Consider the following 18,722-nt stretch of genomic DNA (forward strand, 5'->3'; position numbering starts at 1 on the left):
CCTGAAGGGGGGGGAGGGCCTCCAAACCGGGGGATCTCCTGCCCCCACCTGGGGATTGGCAACCCTACCGGCCAGCAGGGAAGGCGAGGAAGGCCTCTCCCTCCAGCTATCAGCGCAGCTCCCCTCCCGCCTTCCGCCAGCCTTCTGCATCGCCCCCGACCTTACCCAGTCCTTGGCTTAGAAGGCCTGCATGCAGCAGGAGCCTCCGCCGCAGCCATGCCGCCTCCTCCTCCTCCTCCCGCCACGGCTCAGCTCAGCGCTGCCGCTGCCTCCTTCTCCTCTGAGGCCGGCCTAGCACACCCCTTGCTGCCCGCGCAGCCATAGGCCCAGCAGAGGGGCCGGGCGGAGAAGCGAAGCACGCCCCCCTTGCCCACGCAGACCGCCTTCGCCTCTGCAGGGAGTGGAGGGGCAGGGCGCAGAGGGGGAGTGGAGCGGGCAACGGCGCTGCGCTTCCACCTCTTCTCCGTAGCTGCTCCTCCGAGATGGGCTCAGGCTGAGCCCATCTCGGAGCAGCAGCTACGGAGAAGAGGCGGCAGCCGCACAGCGGCGTCGCCCGCTCCTTGGTGCCGTTTCCGCCCGTTTCCGTTTTTTTGGGGAGCGGGGGAAGAGGCTGGAAATCATGGGGTCCCCCGCCAGGGCGGGAGGGTTGGGAAGCCTATTGTTTAGGGTTGCCAGGTCCAACTCAGGAAATATCTGGGGACTTTGAGGATAGAGCCAGGAGACTTTGGGGGTAGAGCCAGGAGCAAGGTTGTGACAAGCATGATTGAACTTGGAAGGGAGTTCCAGCCATCACATTTAAAGGGACTGTGCTTTTAAATGCCTTCCCTCCATTGGAAATAATGGAGGATGGGAGCACCTTCTTTTGGGCCTCATAGAATTGGACTCCCTGGTACAATTTTTTGGAAACTTGGGGAGGAGGGAGGTTGAGGAAAGGCACCAGATGGTATGCTGAAAATGTAGTGCTTTATCTCAAAAAGTAGCCCCCCTGAGCAATGTTCCCTCTAAGCTGTGGAGTCTTGTGAGCAAAAATTATACTTTGTGATCTACTGGCATTAACGTTGTGAGTGAGTGATTTGGCTACTGCATAAATTAATTTGCTCTGGGGCCATCCTTCCTGAGCTAAGACAAAAATGTACGAGCCAAAGGCTAAAAAACTGAGCAAGCTCACACTAACTCAGCTTAGAGGGAACACTGCCCCTGAGCCAAGGGCCAGTCCTGCCACTAAGCAAACACTGGCCTTCTGGGGGCAACAAATTGGGCACACACCCCATGTGACTCAGTGATGTTATCAGTGCGGGGAGGGGGGGGGGCATGCCAGAAGTTATTCTGCTGAGAGTGCCGGACAGTCTAGGGCCGGCCCTGCCTGAGCCCCAAATACCCATGGATTGATTCCCATGGAGAGGTGGTTTGCCATTTTCCTCAGCATAGCAACCCCTGTCTTCCTTGGTGGTCTCTCATCCAGGTACCTGCCATGCTTAGCTTCCAAGCTCTGAGAAGATCCAACTAGTCTGGGTTACTTGGGCTTTTCTATCATTAGCAGTTTTTAAAATACAACATGAACAATGCATACATGCACAGAGTGTAGCATCCTCTCCAACCAAGATTCCATTAAGCAAGTAAACAAGAGGGGTTCTACACAAACCTGCAGGGCAACGGACCAGTTCTTTTTAGAGATGAGTTTCTGACAGATGGGAAAGTTCTATTCCACCCACTGCGGTTAAGAGCAGAATCACACATTCGGTGAAATTTGTTTTTTTCACGTTCTTTTCTCAGCGTGTGGTTTCAGATGGAGAGGGGCAGCAAGAAAGATTTGTAAACCCTTTTCTTCCCAATCATTTTTTGCTCTGTTCCCCCCATGCCTTTCAGTCCCTCAGATTGGCAGGGCTCTCTTTTGTCTCTTGGGGGCAAAACAAAAACAGGTGTGGGGGAATTATTTTGATCACATGAGCAACTGGCAACAGAAGAGTTGTGACTTCTTTCCCAGGCTAGGATTGCCAAATTCCAGGAGGTGGCTGGAGATCTCCTGGGATTACAACTGATTCCCAAGGCAACAGAGAAAAGTTCACCTGGAGATCTTCTGCTTTTACAACTGATCTCCAGCTGGCAGAGATGAGCTCCCCTGGAGAAAATGGCTGCTTGGAAGGGTGGACTCTATGGCATTGCACCATGCTGAGGCCCCTCCCCTCCCCAAACCCCACCCTCTCTGAGATTCACCCTCAACGTCTCCAGGTATTTTCCAACACAGAAGTGACATCTCTACCTGAAGAAAATGGCCACTTTGGAAGGTAGACTCTATGGCATTGCACCCCACTGAGGTCCCTTGCTCGTCCAAATTTTATCCTCCATAGGTTCCACTGCCCAAGTCTCCAGGTATTTCCCTCCTTGGAGCTGGCATCCCTCCTTCCTCTCCCCCCCCCCCCATTACATGGTAGCTGTGTTCATAAATTACAGTGAACACACATACAATCTGCGTACAGTGTACCCTTGTTTTTTTAAAAATATGTATGTTGAGTAAATCTCATGCTCCATTCAAAACACATACTGCTGGACATGTGATAACAACCCCAAGTTCATCCAGCTACTGGTCCCAGGTTTCAGTTGCAAAGTGAATGTGTTTTGGCTGTGGATGTACATGGGTTCATGAAATGAGAACAGAGCTGATATTTCCCCATGTTTGCATCAATTTTCAGCTTCTTTGTGGTGCCTTAAGTGCTCTTGGCAATGGAGTGGCTATAAAGCCCAGCCACCACAATGGAAAACGAGAACTTCTGTCAAAATGAGGCTTTTTTTAGTGGTTGCATCAAAGACGGGACTAATTCAGGAGAACCAGCTGATTTACACATTCAGAGTCAGAAGTATGTCCCCGCTTGTTTTTTTTTTTTAAATGCATCCATTAAAATGCCACTATCAAAACAACACACAGACAAAAATCACAATAAGTTAAAAGTATACCAAAAAGCATCCCTTAAAAGCCAGTGGCAGAATAACCAGCAGCCCACTTCAATGTATTAAGGTATTCAATAGCAAACAGCCGAGCTGCAAAGAAATAGATAAAACCCATCTTGCGTCATAACTGGCCAGAGTGCAAGAGCCAGTGTGGCATAGTGGTTAAGACCATTGGACTAGGATCTGGAAGACCCAGGTTCGAATCCCCATTTGAGCCACGGAAGTTCACTGGGTGTCCTTGAGCCAGTCATAGCCCAACCTACTCACAGGGTTGTGGTGAGGATAAAATGGAGGACAGAAGGATGTAAGTCTCTTTGGGTCTCTACTGGGGAGAAAGGTCGAATATAAATGAATGAAATAAGCAGCTAGCTAGAGTAGGCAGATGGATCGTGCATGCTAGCTCAGTGGTTTCCTTAACCTTTCACATCTCATATCCCACCCTCTGATGAAGGGAGCTTTGACTCTTGAAAATTTCTATGCCAGAAATCTTGTTGGTCTGTAAGGTGCTAGTAGTGTAAAATGCTGCTCTTCTATTTCAGACCACTCAGGGCTTTTGTTGTAGCAGGATCTCCTTTGCATATTAGGACACACACTCCTGATGTAGCCAATCCTCCAGGAGCTTACAGGGTTCTTCGTACAGGGCCTACTGTAATCTCCAGGGCGACTGGCTACATTGGGGAGGTGGCCTAATATGCAAAAAAGCCCTGGCCCTACCCATCAAGACAACTGGGCCCTACCACAATAGAAACAAAAGGCCCCAGAATTTCCCAATAAGAATATTTGCACGTTTACAGACAGTGGCGTAGCTAGGGCTTTGGGGGCCCGGGGCCCAAGATTTATGTGGGCCCCCCTATGTGTGTGCACGCCTCCAGAAACAGGATATGATGTCACTTCCGGTGATGTCACTTCCGCAAGATGGCCACCACTTGCGAGGGATCCCTGCTGGAAACAGGAAGTGATGTAACTTCCCCAAAATGGCCACCACTTGTGGGGGGGGAACAGGAAGTGGTGTCACTTTGGGGGCGGCACCCCCCCCCCCAAGATGGCATACAGTGTCTCATTCACACATATTGTGTGGCTCTCAAAGCCCCCACTGACCTATTGGCTGGCTTGGAGAAGGCATTTGTCTCTTTAAATCACATCTCCAAGCCAAGCCAGCAGGCAGCTTGGACTTGGGAGAATTCATCCAAAGTGAAAGTTGCTTTCTTTCCACTTCTCCCTCCCTCTCTCCATCGATTTGCCTTCCTTCCTTCCTTCCTTCCTTCCTTCCTTCCTTCCTTCCTTCCTTCCTTCCTTCCTTCCTTCCTTCCTTCCTTCCTTCCTTCCCATTGCTGAAGAGCTACAGAGCATGACATGTGAGAGCCTTGGTCAATGTCTTAAACTCCTTCAAGAACTAATTCTGGTGGTAACAGCCTTCTGTAGTCAGTTAATGCAGGCATTCTGCAACAAGCTTTTAAGAGCCAGTGTAGTGTAGGGATTAGAGTTTCAGACTAGGTTTAGGAAGGAAAAGGAAAGGTCCCCTGTGCAAGCACCAGTCGTTTCCGACTCTGGGGTGACGTTGCTTTCACAACGTTTTCACGGCAGACTTTTTTTACGGGGTGGTTTGCCATTGCAAAGGTTTAGGAAGACTCTGATTCAAATCCTTCCTCTGCCATCAAGGTCACTATGTAACCTTGGGCCAAATATACTCGCTCAGTCTAGCCTCCTTCAGAGGGTTGCTGAGAGGCTGCATTCCAAAGAAGACCAATGCAATCTGTCCTGAGCTCCTTGGAGGAAAACAAGATAACACAGTAGGTAGATCGTGTGATGGCCTTGGCTTCTTTTTCTGTCAGCATCTCATTGAGAGCCTTTCCATCCTTAAACTATCAAGGGTGTTCCAAGTCGGAGGGAATTCCAAACGGGAGGAGCCACTACTAAGACAACCCTGTCTCTAGTTGGCCACCCACTTCACCTCTGCAGGTGAGGATAGAGCAGGGTTTGGGCAGAGGATCTTAATTAGCAGACTGGACAGTGCAAGATAAACCTTGACCACATAGAAAATCAGAAAGGGAAGCTCTGTGGCAGCATTCAAACCCTGCTCCTTTCTCATGCATATTGCCCTTAGGATAGGCTCTCAAAACTTTGACTTTCCAGCCTAATTGTTTAAAGGGAGGGGACATGATTCATTTAGACATTTAGGGTGTCTTAGAGCTGTAGAAAAGCTGCCTGTTCTTTATTATTATTTTCAACCTTTGTTTGTATCTTGCCTTTCTCCCCAGTGGGGACCTGAAGGGGCTTATATTATTCTCCTCCCCTCCAATTTATCCTCACACTCGCTTGCGTGAGAGAGAGGGGGGAAAAAAGGGGGAGGGGGGAAGGGAAGGGAACGAGGAGCCCCGACGTGCGCGTGCGCGCCCCTCCCCGCCACACCCCCTTCCTCCGCCGTGCGCGCACGCTCCCCCTCGCTGTCGGGCGCCTCCATTCTTTTTCTCCCCTCCTCGCAGCGCAGCAACACCAACACAGCCATTGTTTGGGGGCCCCCCTTGCCAATGCGGGGACCCCCAGACCTGGGGCGACCCGCCCTTCCCGCCCCCCCTCCCTACGCCACTGTTTACAGACATTCTGTTGTTTCATTTTATCCTTTACAGCAAATTTTAAGGACATGGAAAATTGCAGAAGCACAATGGATCATTCCTGTCAGGTAGAGCTGCCAACTTCAGGTTGAGAAATTCCTGGAGTTTTAGGGGCAGAGACTAGGGAAGGTGCCCGGCAGAGATGTGATGCCATAGAGTCCTCCCTCTAAAGCAGCCATTTTCTCCAGGGGAACTAACCTGTGTTGTCTAGAATCATAGAGTTGGAAGGGACCCCCCAGGGTCATCTATTCCAACCCCCTGGACAATGCAGGAAATTCACAAACACCTCCCCCTAAGTTCACAGGATCAGCACTGCTGTCAGATAGGAATCTAGCCTCTGCTTAAAAACCTCCAAGGAAAGAGAGCCCACCATCTCCCAAGGAAACCTGTTCTACTGAGGAACCACTCTGTCAGGAAGTTCTTCCTAATGTTGAGTCAGAAACTCTGTTGTAATTCTGGGATCGGCTGTAATTCCGGGAGATCTCCAGATCCCAACTGGATATTGGCAACCCTACTGGCTGATAATATCAGCAGGACACAGCACATCAAAGACACTTGCTGGTAGGCTGTGGGAGTGAGGGATTAGGAGAAATGCCCCATGTCTGAGATTACATCTAGTCTGCCTGTAAACAATGCGTAAATTTGTTTTCTATTTGGCGGTCACTCAGCCACCCATTAAACTCTTGAGGTAATTTTTTGAATGGTATTAATTAGCTTCCATTTATTAGAGTGAATCATTCAATTAAGACCATTATCCTAAGCCTCAGCGTTTTCTCTTCAGCTGTTCTGAGCGATCAGCCATTAGAACAATTTCCTCAATCAGAATACACTGTGGTAGTTTTCAAGTGTTCGGTCCAAATTCTACACGCAATATCTGTTTTCCTGGAAGAGTAAAGAACACTGGATTTTGTTCAAAACCGGCATGGATACCCTCATTATAAGCATGATTTTTCCAAATACAGGTGGTAGTTCCCAGGGTCCAAGGTTGCTATGCAGAGGTAAGCAATGGTCAACCACCTCTGTTTTTCTCTTGTCTTGAAAACACCATGGGGTACCCATAAGTCGGTTGAAAGAGTCGCCAGCACAAAGCCCAGCGTAGGTAGGATTGCGTCAATTTAAAAAGAAATACTGAATCAAAGCAAACCAGATTCTGTGCCAAGAAAATAAAAAAAAAACTGCACTAAGTATACATCATGTATTCAGATTGCAAAATTGCATCCTGTATTCAGATTGTCCTACTTTGCATGGTTATTTATGATTAAAGACTCAAACTGAAACTCCACTGGAAACCTTATTCAGCCACCCCACCCATGTGTGTATGCACATGCATGCACCTACTTTCAAGTATATTTTCACAGCAAGGAGAACGAGAGTCTTGCTCTTTGTAAAATGCAATCTGACATTCTCAGGAAGCTAAATCCTGTGACACTTCCCCCTCCCACCACTACCGCTTGGTATACTTCTTATGGCTCCCTCAGAATTGTGACTTTTGCATGGATACTGCTGAGCATAGAATCATAGAGCTGGAAAGGACTTCCAGGGTCATCTAGTCCAACCCCCTGCACAATGCAGGAAACTCACAATTACCTCCCCTTAAATTCACAGGATCTTCATTGCTGTCAGATGGCCATCTAGCCTCTGTTTAAAAACCTCCAGCGAAGGAGAGCCCACCACCTCCCGAGGAAGCCGGTTCTACTGAGGAATCGCTCTAATGGTCAGGAAGTTCTTCCTAATGTTGAGCCGGAAACTCTTTTGATTTAATTTCAACCCATTGGTTCTTGTCCTACCTTCTGAGGTCACAGAACACAATTCTGCACCATCCTCTATATGACAGCCCTTCAAGGACTTGAAGATAGTGATCATCTCACCTCTCAGCCGCTTCCTCTCCAGGCTAAACACGCCCAGCTCCTTCAACCTTTCCTCATAGGACTTGGTCTCCAGACTCCTCACCATCTTCTTTGCCCTCCCCTAGACCCATTCCAGCTTGTCTATATCCTTCTTAAAATGTGGTGCCCAAAACTGAACACAATACTCCAGGTGAGGTCTTACCAGAGCAGAGTAAAAGCAGGGTTTTTTTTTTTTTTTAGCAAGAACGCACAGGAGTGCAGTTCCAACTGGCTTGGCATCAGGGGTGTGTGACCTAATATGCAAATGAGTTCCTGCTGGGCTTTTCCCACCAGAAAAGCCTTGCGTGAAACAATGGTGACACAAGGGGTGTGGCCTATTATGCAAATGAGTTCCTGCAGGACTTTTCCTTTTTTTAAAAAAAAAAGCCCTGGTGCTGAAAAAGCGAAGGGAGAAAAGTTAGCACTACTCAGCAATGTGGTGTCACTCCTTTGAAAAAGATGAACAATAGATTCAGGAGAGACTGAAGAAAACCCCTTTTAAACACAATATAGGGCTGCCAACCTCCAGGTGGTAAAAGCAACCCAAATAAGAATCAAGGATAGAAAGCGGGAGAGAGAAAAACCCAAACTGAGGTTTCCGTGATCAACCAGCCTCAATAAACACACAAATAATGTAAAGACATGAAGATATATTCCATCCACAAAATGTAATCATTTATGAATGAGATTCCATAGAAAATGTATCCTAACCCGTATACAGAGGCACCCATTGAAGATTGAAAACTGTTTATTCAAGTTGATATGAACCCTGGACTCCCTTCTGGATTTTTTGAATACCATTTTGGACTTTTTTTTTTTTTTATATTGAGGGGTACCTTTGTATATGAGTTAGGATACCTTTTCTATGGAATTCCATTCACAAGTGATTATATTTTGAAGACTGAATATATCTTCATGTATTTACATTATTTGTAAGTTTTTTTTAATGTATAACATTTATTTAGAACATACCACATACATATCACTCCACAATGAAGGGTGGGGAGAGGGAAAAGTCAAATTATTCTGGGATGTGGAGTAAATTTTTAATAGTAAAATTAATTTAAAAAATCATAAAAACAGAAGCTTGTACAGTCGAGGGCAATATCAGCAAAGAATCAAGGTAGGTAAGGTCAACATTTGTAAAAAAAAAAAAAAATTACATCTCAAGTTTGATCCAAAAAAATTCCCCCCACAGAATGTTTTGGACTCTATCCCAGACCACAGAAGGAAGAACGTCCCCTACCCTCTTGTTCCCAGATCCCTGGGATCTACCAACAAAAGGGAAAGAGCTCCAGGTTTACAAACTAAGGGAGGGAGAGGAAGGGGCCAGAGCAAATTCATATACATATCACTCTATACAAAAGCATTTTTTAAAAAAATTCTGGGATATGAGGTAAATTTTAACTCTAAAACCTATAAAAATAGTCACACAATCAAATTAAGTATCAACAAAAAATCTGGGTAGGAAAGGACAATCAGAAAATTACCCCCACAATGTACTTTGTGAGATTTTTGAGACTGGTTGGTCACGGAAACCTAGGGTTTTTTTCTCTCTCTCTTCAACCTACAACTGGGGATCTTCTGAGTTTACAATTGATCTCCAGGCAACATAGATCAGTTCACCTGGAGCAAACGGCCACTTTGGGAAGTTCCACCCCCAAAATCTCCAAGTATTTTGCAACCTGGAGCTGGCAACCCTATTTCTGGAAGGCACTGCACTGAAGCTAAGCCCTCTTGAAAAAGGTAGTAGGCAAATCCTACAAGATAAATGGCACCAGCATTTGCTGCAATGTCTAAAAAAATCTTCTATGTTCTGATACAGGAGCAACCCCTTATACACCAGTTGCTGAGGTGCAAGCAATGAAGGGTTTTGTTAAAGGACTCATTTCCTGGGCACAAAAGTAGTCACTTGGAAGAAGTAAGAGCTTGGCAGATCTTGCTTCCCCCAGAACTGCAGCTGTTATCAGCTCAGTGTACCCGCCAAAAAAATCCTCTCTGGGCAGAATGAAGGCTCTGGAACTCTGCCTCTTCCTTCAGTTCACTGACTCACAAGTCCAGCCTGTGACAGACTGGGAGGCAATAAGCAGGGGCTGGTGGGCTTCCCACCCACTTCCTTTCAGATTTTATCTACTCACAGGGCAACTTTCTCCTCGTCCTTCAGTTCCTGAGTGTTCTAACCCATGACTGTTGGAGTGCAGAGAGAGAGAGGAGGGCAACTTCCAACAGACTATCAATTCAGTTTGTCATCTTGCGGCCGTCAACGAGACAGGCAGAGCAAAAGACTGCACGGGGGCACCGGTGTTGTGAAATGGGCAGCTGGCTGTTAACCGTCACATCTGATTTTGAATCCCAACTGATGGCTGGCAAGGCAGGAAGAAGGCAAGCAATGAAGTGTTATGTGTGTTAGTGGAGTGAAGCTGCAAGAAGGGGCTACAGCGTTGAACTGTCACTGGAGTGCCTTCAGTGCCCTGACCTGGGTAGCCCAGGCTGGCCAAATTTCACCAGATCTTGGAAGTTAAGCAGGGTCAGCCCTGCTTAGTATTTGGATGGGAGACCTCCAAGGAAATCCAGGGTTGCTACACAGAGGCAGGCAAGGGCAAATCACTTGTGTTCATCTCTTGTCTTGAAAAACCTATGAGGTTGCTGTAAATTGGCTGAGACTTGAGAGCGTTTTCTACTACCACGTGCCTTTGGCAGGTCCACTGGGCTTAAGGAAGAAGAAAGAGATTGGATTTGTACCCCACCCTTCACTACTCGAAGGAGTCTCAGAGCAGTTTACAATCTCCTTTCCCTTTGCTTCCCCACAACAGAGGAAAGTCGTGAGAGTGCTCTTTCAAGAACCGTTCTTGAGCAAAACAGCTTCTGACAGAGTTGTGACTGATCCAACTCAGCAGGTGCACATGGAGGAGTGGGGAATCAAACCTGGTTCTCCCAGATAAAAGTCCGTGCACTTAACCACTACACCAAAGTGGCTCTCAGAAAGGCTCATGAGCTCAGAAAGATTAATGAGCCTAGTTTGCCAAACCTTATTTATGTATGACCATCACCAATAACCACCTCTTAGCAACGAGAGTTCAGAGCATTTCTTTTACCCCTCACTTGCCTACCTTCTGCCCCACCAAGCTGAACTCAGTACTCCAGTCATGTATGGTAGCCTGCCAGGTGCCTGGGGAAACACTCGTGCACACATTTTTTGTGGCAGGCATTCAACCTTGAAAGTGTGCTGTATATGTCTACGGTATACACAAGAATTATTTATACCCTGCTTTTCTCCCTGATGTTGACCCCATCCTTTTCTGCTGCCTCTGTTATAATTCACTTCGGAACCAATATATTACTGACCATCTACAGAGCATTTCTGAACAACAAAAACTAAAGATTTTACTATCAGGCAAGATGAAAAAGTGTACATGAGATTTAGCCATATTCATCTATGCAGCTGCAAATTACTCATAAAATATTCCTTTTACAGCTTGTAGGCTAAGTCACAGGGAAAGGAATCCTTTTTCTAAATTGCAATCGGGGCTTTTTTTTTTTTTTTGCAAGAATGCACAGGAACACAGTTCTGGCTGGCTTGGCATCAGGGGTGTGGCTTAATATGCAAATGAGTTCCTGCTGGGCTTTTCCTGCAAAAAAAAAGCCCTGATTGCAAGCAATTGGTTCAAATCCTTTTTGGCTGCATTGCATTCTAGCGGAGTAATCTGTGATCATCATTCCAGCTGTTTCAGTGATTCTTTTTGTCATAATACAGCTGTTTCCTGCAGCTGGGAGGGCAGATAAGCAACAGAGTTTGCTGTTTTTGTTCCCACTCTTCGGGTTCCCTTCTTTACAAAGGATACCCACCTGCACTGTGACTGAGCACATTCATCATAGCTTCTTGTCTAGGGTGGCCATAATGTCTGAAGGCCAGCCAGGGACACCTTGGGGGGGGGGAAGGCAGGAGTGCGCGCGCGCGAAGCGCGCGCGCCGCCGGAAACAGGAAGTGACGTCACTTCCGGCGACGTCACTTCCGGCGACGTCATACCACCGCCGGAAACAGGAAGTGACATCACTTCCTGTGACATCATTTCCCCCGCGCCACCTGCCGGAAACGGGAAGTGACATCACTTCCTGTGACATCATTTCCCCCGCGCCACCTGCCGGAAGCAGGAAGTGACATCACTTCCTGTGACATCATTTCCCCCAAATGGCATCATTTCCCCCAAATGCCACTGCCGGAAACAGGAAGTGACTTCACAGCACTTCCTGTGACGTCCCCAAAAATCCCCCAAATATCACCGCCGGAAACAATTTTGTTCTCAAATCCTGTATATACTTCATCAGTATATGGGATAAGGCACTTTCTCAACTGTGCTGCATAATGCAGCCTATTTATTTTGTCCTGTTGGCTCTGTTGGCTCTATCTGCGCCACCTTCATCACTTTCGGGGTGTGGATCCCCCAGTGGGGTGGGCTCCCGACTCCCTCCGCCGGCTGTTTCTGATAGCCCTGCGCCCCCTCTTTCATTTGATATGTGTCCCGTGCGGGTGCCACCCTCCTGCCGGGAGATGCCGCAAAATGAGCCCCCTTGAGGCTTATGGCGGCAGGGCTCGGGGGAAGCAAGCTAGACTGCTGTTCTTTTGAGGGGTTATAGAGTGTTTCGAGCCCCTCCCTGTGGCATTGGTCCCATCGTCGTGGGACCCAGGGGGCCGGCGCAGCAGCCTGCCGAAGCAGCCTGTCACTAATAACACAGGTCGAGATGCGGAAGTGACTGACAGGCTGCTTCAGCGGGCCGCTGCGCCGGCCCCCTGGGTCCCACGACGATGGGACCGATGCCACAGGGAGGGGCTCGAAACACTCTATAACCCCTCAAAAGAACAGCAGTCTAGCTTGCTTCCCCCGAGCCCTGCCGCCATAAGCCTCAAGGGGGCTCATTTTGCGGCATCTCCCGGCAGGAGGGTGGCACCCGCACGGGACACATATCAAATGAAAGAGGGGGCGCAGGGCTATCAGAAACAGCCGGCAGAGGGAGTCGGGAGCCCACCCCACTGGGGGATCCACACCCCGAAAGTGATGAAGGTGGCGCAGATAGAGCCAACAGAGCCAACAGGACAAAATAAATAGGCTGCATTATGCAGCACAGTTGAGAAAGTGCCTTATCCCATATACTGATGAAGTAAATACAGGATCTGAGAACAAAATTGCACCAGAAGACACAAACACAAAGCTCCCTTACACTGAATCAGTGCTTGGGTCCACCAAAGTCAGTATTGTCCACTCCAGTCACAAACACAAAGCTCCCTTACACTGAATCAGTGCTTGGGTCCACCAAAGTCAGTATTGTCACATAAGAACATAACAGAAGCCCTGTTGGATCAGGCCAGTGGCCCATCCAGTCCAACACTCTGCGTCACATAAGAACATAAGAGAAGCCCTGTTGGATCAGGCCAGTGGCCCATCCAGTCCAACACTCTGCGTCACATAAGAACATAAGAGAAGCCCTGTTGGATCAGGCCAGTGGCCCATCCAGTCCAACACTCTGCGTCACATAAGAACATAACAGAAGCCCTGTTGGATCAGGCCAGTGGCCCATCCAGTCCAACACTCTGCGTCACATAAGAACATAACAGAAGCCCTGTTGGATCAGGCCAGTGGCCCATCCAGTCCAACACTCTGCGTCACATAAGAACATAAGAGAAGCCCTGTTGGATCAGGCCAGTGGCCCATCCAGTCCAACACTCTGCGTCACATAAGAACATAACAGAAGCCCTGTTGGATCAGGCCAGTGGCCCATCCAGTCCAACACTCTGCGTCACATAAGAACATAACAGAAGACCTGTTGGATCAGGCCAGTCCAACACTCTGCGCCCATCCAGTCCAACACTCTGCGTCACATAAGAACATAACAGAAGCCCTGTTGGATCAGGCCAGTGGCCCATCCAGTCCAACACTCTGTGTCACATAAGAGAAGCCCTGTTGCATCAGGCCAGTGGCCCCTCCAGTCCAACACTCTGCGCCACATAAGAACATAAGGAGGGAAGGAAGGGAGGAGGGAAGGGAGGAGGGAAGGGAAGGGAAGGGAAGGGAAGGGAAGGGAAGGGAGGAAGGAAGGAAGGAAGGAAGGAAGGAAGGAAGGAAGGAAGGAAGGAAGGAAGGAAGGAAGGAAGGAAGGAAGGAAGGAAGGAAGGAAGGAAGGAAGGAAGGAAGGAAGGAAGGAAGGAAGGAAGGAAGGGAAGGGAGGGAAGGAAGAAAGAAAGGAAGGAAGGGAGGGAGGAGGGAGGGGAGGAGGGAGGGAAGGAAGGGAGGAGGGAAGGGAGGAGGGAAGGGAGGAGGGAAGGGAGGAGGGAAGGGAAGGGAAGGGAAGGGAGGAAGGAAGGAAGGAAGGAAGGAAGGAAGGAAGGAAGGAAGGAAGGAAGGAAGGAAGGAAGGAAGGAAGGAAGGGAGGGAGGGAGAGGAAGAAAGAAAGGAAGGAAGGGAGGAGGGAGGGAGGGAAGGAAGGAAGGGAAGGGAGGGAGGGAAGGAAGGGAGGGAAGGAAGGGAGGAAGAAAGGAAAGAAGGGAAGAGGGAGGGAAGAAAGGAAGGCCGCCCCCCCCCCGCTTTCGGCCCCCTTACCTGCGGTGGCGGTCGGCGGCGAGTCGGGCGGCGGCGGCGGGTCCGGCGGCGGCGGCGGGTCCGGCGGCGGCGAGTCCAGCGGCGGGGGCGGGGGCGGCGGCGAGGCCAGGGAGGCGTCGGAGAGGCCTTCCTTGGCCGGCGCTGGCCCGGGAAGGCCTTCCAGAGCCTCTGGAAGGCCTTCCCGGACCAGCGCCGGGTGCTCCGCGGCCTCCCCGCGGCCTCCGCTGGTCGCTGGGGGCCTTCCAGACACTCTGGAAGGCCCCCAGCGACCAGCGGAGGCCGCGGGGAGGCCTTCGCTGGCCGGCGCTGGCCCGGGAAGGCCTTCCAGAGGCTCTGGAAGGCCTTCCCGGACCAGCGCCGGGTGCTCCGCGGCCTCCCCGCGGCCTCCGCTGGTCGCTGGGGGCCTTCCAGACACTCTGGAAGGCCCCCAGCGACCAGCGGAGGCCGCGGGGAGGCCTTCGCTGGCCGGCGCTGGTCCGGGAAGGCCTTCCAGAGGCTCTGGAAGGCCTTCCCGGACCAGCGCCGGGTGCTCCGCGGCCTCCCCGCGGCCTCCGCTGGTCGCTGGGGGCCTTCCAGACACTCTGGAAGGCCCCCAGCGACCAGCGGAGGCCGCGGGGAGGCCTTCGCTGGCCGGCGCTGGTCCGGGAAGGCCTTCCAGAGGCTCTGGAAGGCCTTCCCGGACCAGCGCCGGGTGCTCCGCGGCCTCCCCGCGGCCTCCGCTGGTCGCTGGGGGCCTTCCAGACACTCTGGAAGGCCCCCAGCGACCAGCGGAGGCCGCGGGGAGGCCTTCGCTGGCCGGCGCTGGCCCGGGAAGGCCTTCCAGAGGCTCTGGAAGGCCTTCCCGGACCAGCGCCGGGTGCTCCGCGGCCTCCCCGCGGCCTCCGCTGGTCGCTGGGGGCCTTCCAGACACTCTGGAAGGCCCCCAGCGACCAGCGGAGGCCGCGGGGAGGCCTTCGCTGGCCGGCGCTGGCCCGGGAAGGCCTTCCAGAGGCTCTGGAAGGCCTTCCCGGACCAGCGCCGGGTGCTCCGCGGCCTCCCCGCGGCCTCCGCTGGTCGCTGGGGGCCTTCCAGACACTCTGGAAGGCCCCCAGCGACCAGCGGAGGCCGCGGGGAGGCCTTCGCTGGCCGGCGCTGGCCCGGGAAGGCCTTCCAGAGGCTCTGGAAGGCCTTCCCGGACCAGCGCCGGGTGCTCCGCGGCCTCCCCGCGGCCTCCGCTGGTCGCTGGGGGCCTTCCAGACACTCTGGAAGGCCCCCAGCGACCAGCGGAGGCCGCGGGGAGGCCTTCGCTGGCCGGCGCTGGTCCGGGAAGGCCTTCCAGAGGCTCTGGAAGGCCTTCCCGGACCAGCGCCGGGTGCTCCGCGGCCTCCCCGCGGCCTCCGCTGGTCGCTGGGGGCCTTCCAGACACTCTGGAAGGCCCCCAGCGACCAGCGGAGGCCGCGGGGAGGCCTTCGCTGGCCGGCGCTGGTCCGGGAAGGCCTTCCAGAGGCTCTGGAAGGCCTTCCCGGACCAGCGCCGGGTGCTCCGCGGCCTCCCCGCGGCCTCCGCTGGTCGCTGGGGGCCTTCCAGACACTCTGGAAGGCCCCCAGCGACCAGCGGAGGCCGCGGGGAGGCCTTCGCTGGCCGGCGCTGGCCCGGGAAGGCCTTCCAGAGGCTCTGGAAGGCCTTCCCGGACCAGCGCCGGGTGCTCCGCGGCCTCCCCGCGGCCTCCGCTGGTCGCTGGGGGCCTTCCAGACACTCTGGAAGGCCCCCAGCGACCAGCGGAGGCCGCGGGGAGGCCTTCGCTGGCCGGCGCTGGCCCGGGAAGGCCTTCCAGAGGCTCTGGAAGGCCTTCCCGGACCAGCGCCGGGTGCTCCGCGGCCTCCCCGCGGCCTCCGCTGGTCGCTGGGGGCCTTCCAGACACTCTGGAAGGCCCCCAGCGACCAGCGGAGGCCGCGGAGAGGCCTCCCCCACCGCTGCCGGCCCCGCGCGCGGGCGGGGAAGGCGGGGAGTGAGGGAGGGAGCGTCCCTGCGCGTGCGCAGGGGCCCTGCGCAGGCGCAGGGACGCTCCCTCCCTCACTCCCCGCCTTCCCCGCCCGCGCCCGCGGCCCACCGGCTCCTGGGCTGCCTAAACCGGGACCTTTAATGGTCCCGGTATAGGGAGCCCGGGATCCGGGATTGGGTGGCCAGATCCGGGAATGTCCCGGGAGACCGGGACGGTCTGGCCACCCTATTCTTGTCCCTGGAGGTGAACATGAAGGTGCAGACTTCAGCATTCAGCAACAGCCCTAGACAGGTTATATAACCCATCATGTCTACCCGAACAAACAGAATGGCACATTAACAGGCCCTTTTGGCATGTTTCTGTTTCCTGCCAATCTTGAAATAAAATCACCTCATCTAACCTTTTAAAAAAAATGCCCCCTTCTTTTAACCCACACGACAACAACCCTGTGAGGCAGGTTTCACTGAGAAGCACTGACTAGCCCTAGATCCTCCAGAGCGGTAGAGGGGGTATACCAGCCTAGATGTCCCAGACACTGGACCAGCGGTGGCCAAACCGTGGCTTGGGAACCACATGTGGCTCTTTCACACATATTGTGTGATTTCAAAATCTCCACCGCCCTGTTGGCCAGCTTGGAGAAGGCATTTGCCTCTTTAAATAACTTCTCCAAGCCAAGGCAGCTGGCACCTTGGAGAATGCATTTAAAGTTGCTTTCTTTCTACCTCTCCTTCCTTCTGTCTCTCCCTTCCTCCTTCCTTCCTTCTAGCTTTCAAACATCTGACATTCATAGCCTGAAGCTCTAAAACATCTGATGTTTATTCTACGTGGCTATTACATTAAGCAAGTTTGGCCACCCCTGCAACTCTACTTCAGAAAAGCCTAGGGAGCACCCCATTCAGAAATAGCCATCTTCATGGCACCAGGCTTGCTTGAAAACAAGAGACCAGTGCTCTAATCTCCCAACATCTTTCCTTTGTCATATTGCAGAGTTATGCTTAAAGTCGTTTTTTCTTTCAATTTCAAGGGGATTTTTTTTTCCTGGCAAATTTCAGACACGGTGACGGGATGGAAATTTGCAGCAGAACTGAGCTAATCTGTGTATGGATAGACCGGAAAATAAATATATCCTCCAAGATAACAACATCTACAGAAAATATATTATCATAGAGTTGGAAGGGGCCTCTAGGGACATCTAGTCCAACCCCCTGCACAATGCAGGAAACTCACAAACACTTCCCCCTAAATTCACAGGATCTTCATTACTGTCAGAGAGCCAACTAGCCTCTGTTTAAAAACCTCCAGCGAAGGAGAGCCCACCACCTCCTGAGAAAGCCTGTTCCACTAAGGAATTGCTCTAACGGTCAGGAAGTTCTTCCTAATGTTGAGCCAGAAACTTTTTTGATTTAATTTCAACCCATTGGTTCTGGTCCTACCTTCTGGGGCCACAGAAAACAATTCCACACCATCCTCTAAAATAGATGACAGCCCTTCAAGTACTTGAAGATGGTGATCATATCACCTCTCAGCTGCCTCCTCTCCAGGCTAAACATTCCCAGCTCCTTCAACCTTTCCTCATAGGACTTGGTCTCCAGACCCCTCACCATCTTCGTTGCCCTCCTCTGGACCCGTTCCAGCTTATCTATATCCTTCTTAAGATGTGGTGCCCAAAACTGAACACAATACTCCAGGTGAGGTCTTACCAGAGCAGAGTAAAGTGATACCATCACATCACGTGATCTGGACACTATACTTCTGTTGATACAGCCCAAAATTGCATTTGCCTTTTTAGCCACTGCATCACACTGTTGACTCATGTTCAGCATATGATCCACCAAGACCCCTAGATCCTTTTTGCACATACTACTGCTAAAACAAGTCTCCCCCATCCTATAACCATGCATTGGATTTTTTCTACCTAAATGCAGAACTTTAAATTTATCCCCATTAAAATTCATTTTATTAATTTTAGCCCAGTTTTCCAGCCTGTCAAGGTCATCCTGTATTCTGTTTCTGTCTTCCTCTGTGATTGCAGCCCCTCCCAATTTAGTATCATCTGCAAATTTAATAAGCATTCCATCTATTCCTTCATCCAAATCATTGATAAAGATGTTGAACAAAACAGGTCCCAGGACAGATCCCTGAGGCACTCCACTTGTCACTCCTCTCCAAGAGGATGAGGAACCATTCACAAGCACTCTTTGGGTGCAATCTGCCAACCAGTTACAGATCCACCTAACGGTAACAGGATCCAAACCACATTTTACCAACTTGTCAACAAGGATAGTATGTGGAACTTTATCAAAAGCCTTACTGAAATCAAGATAAATGATGTCTACAGCATTCCCCTGATCCAGCAAGGTAGTCACTTTCTCAAAAAAAGAGATCAGGTTATTCTGACATGACTTGTTCTTGAGAAAACCATGGTGGCTCTTAGTAATCACATCCATTATTTCTAAATGTTCCAGGACTGACTATTTGATGATTTGTTCTAAAACTTTTCCAGGTATAGACGTCAAGCTGACAGGTCGGTAGTTACCCAGATCCTCTTTTTTCCCCTTCTTGAAGATGGGGACAACATTCGCCCACCTCCAATCTTCCGGCACCTCTCCTGTTCTCCAAGAATTCTCAAAAATAATAGCCAGAGGCTCAGAAATTACATCCACAAGGTCTTTTAGAACCCTTGGATGCAATTCATGGGACAATA

General features: G+C 51.1%; 1 protein-coding gene across 1 annotated transcript in view; it reads right to left on the reverse strand.

Annotated features, from left to right (window-relative positions):
• The window catches only part of B4GALNT1 (beta-1,4-N-acetyl-galactosaminyltransferase 1), a 106,012-nt gene that overhangs the window by 52,325 nt on the left and 34,965 nt on the right, over positions 1-18,722 (reverse strand). The window lies entirely within an intron of this gene.

The sequence above is a fragment of the Heteronotia binoei genome, chromosome 13 (assembly GCF_032191835.1).
Source record: "Heteronotia binoei isolate CCM8104 ecotype False Entrance Well chromosome 13, APGP_CSIRO_Hbin_v1, whole genome shotgun sequence".
NCBI lineage: Eukaryota > Metazoa > Chordata > Lepidosauria > Squamata > Gekkonidae > Heteronotia > Heteronotia binoei.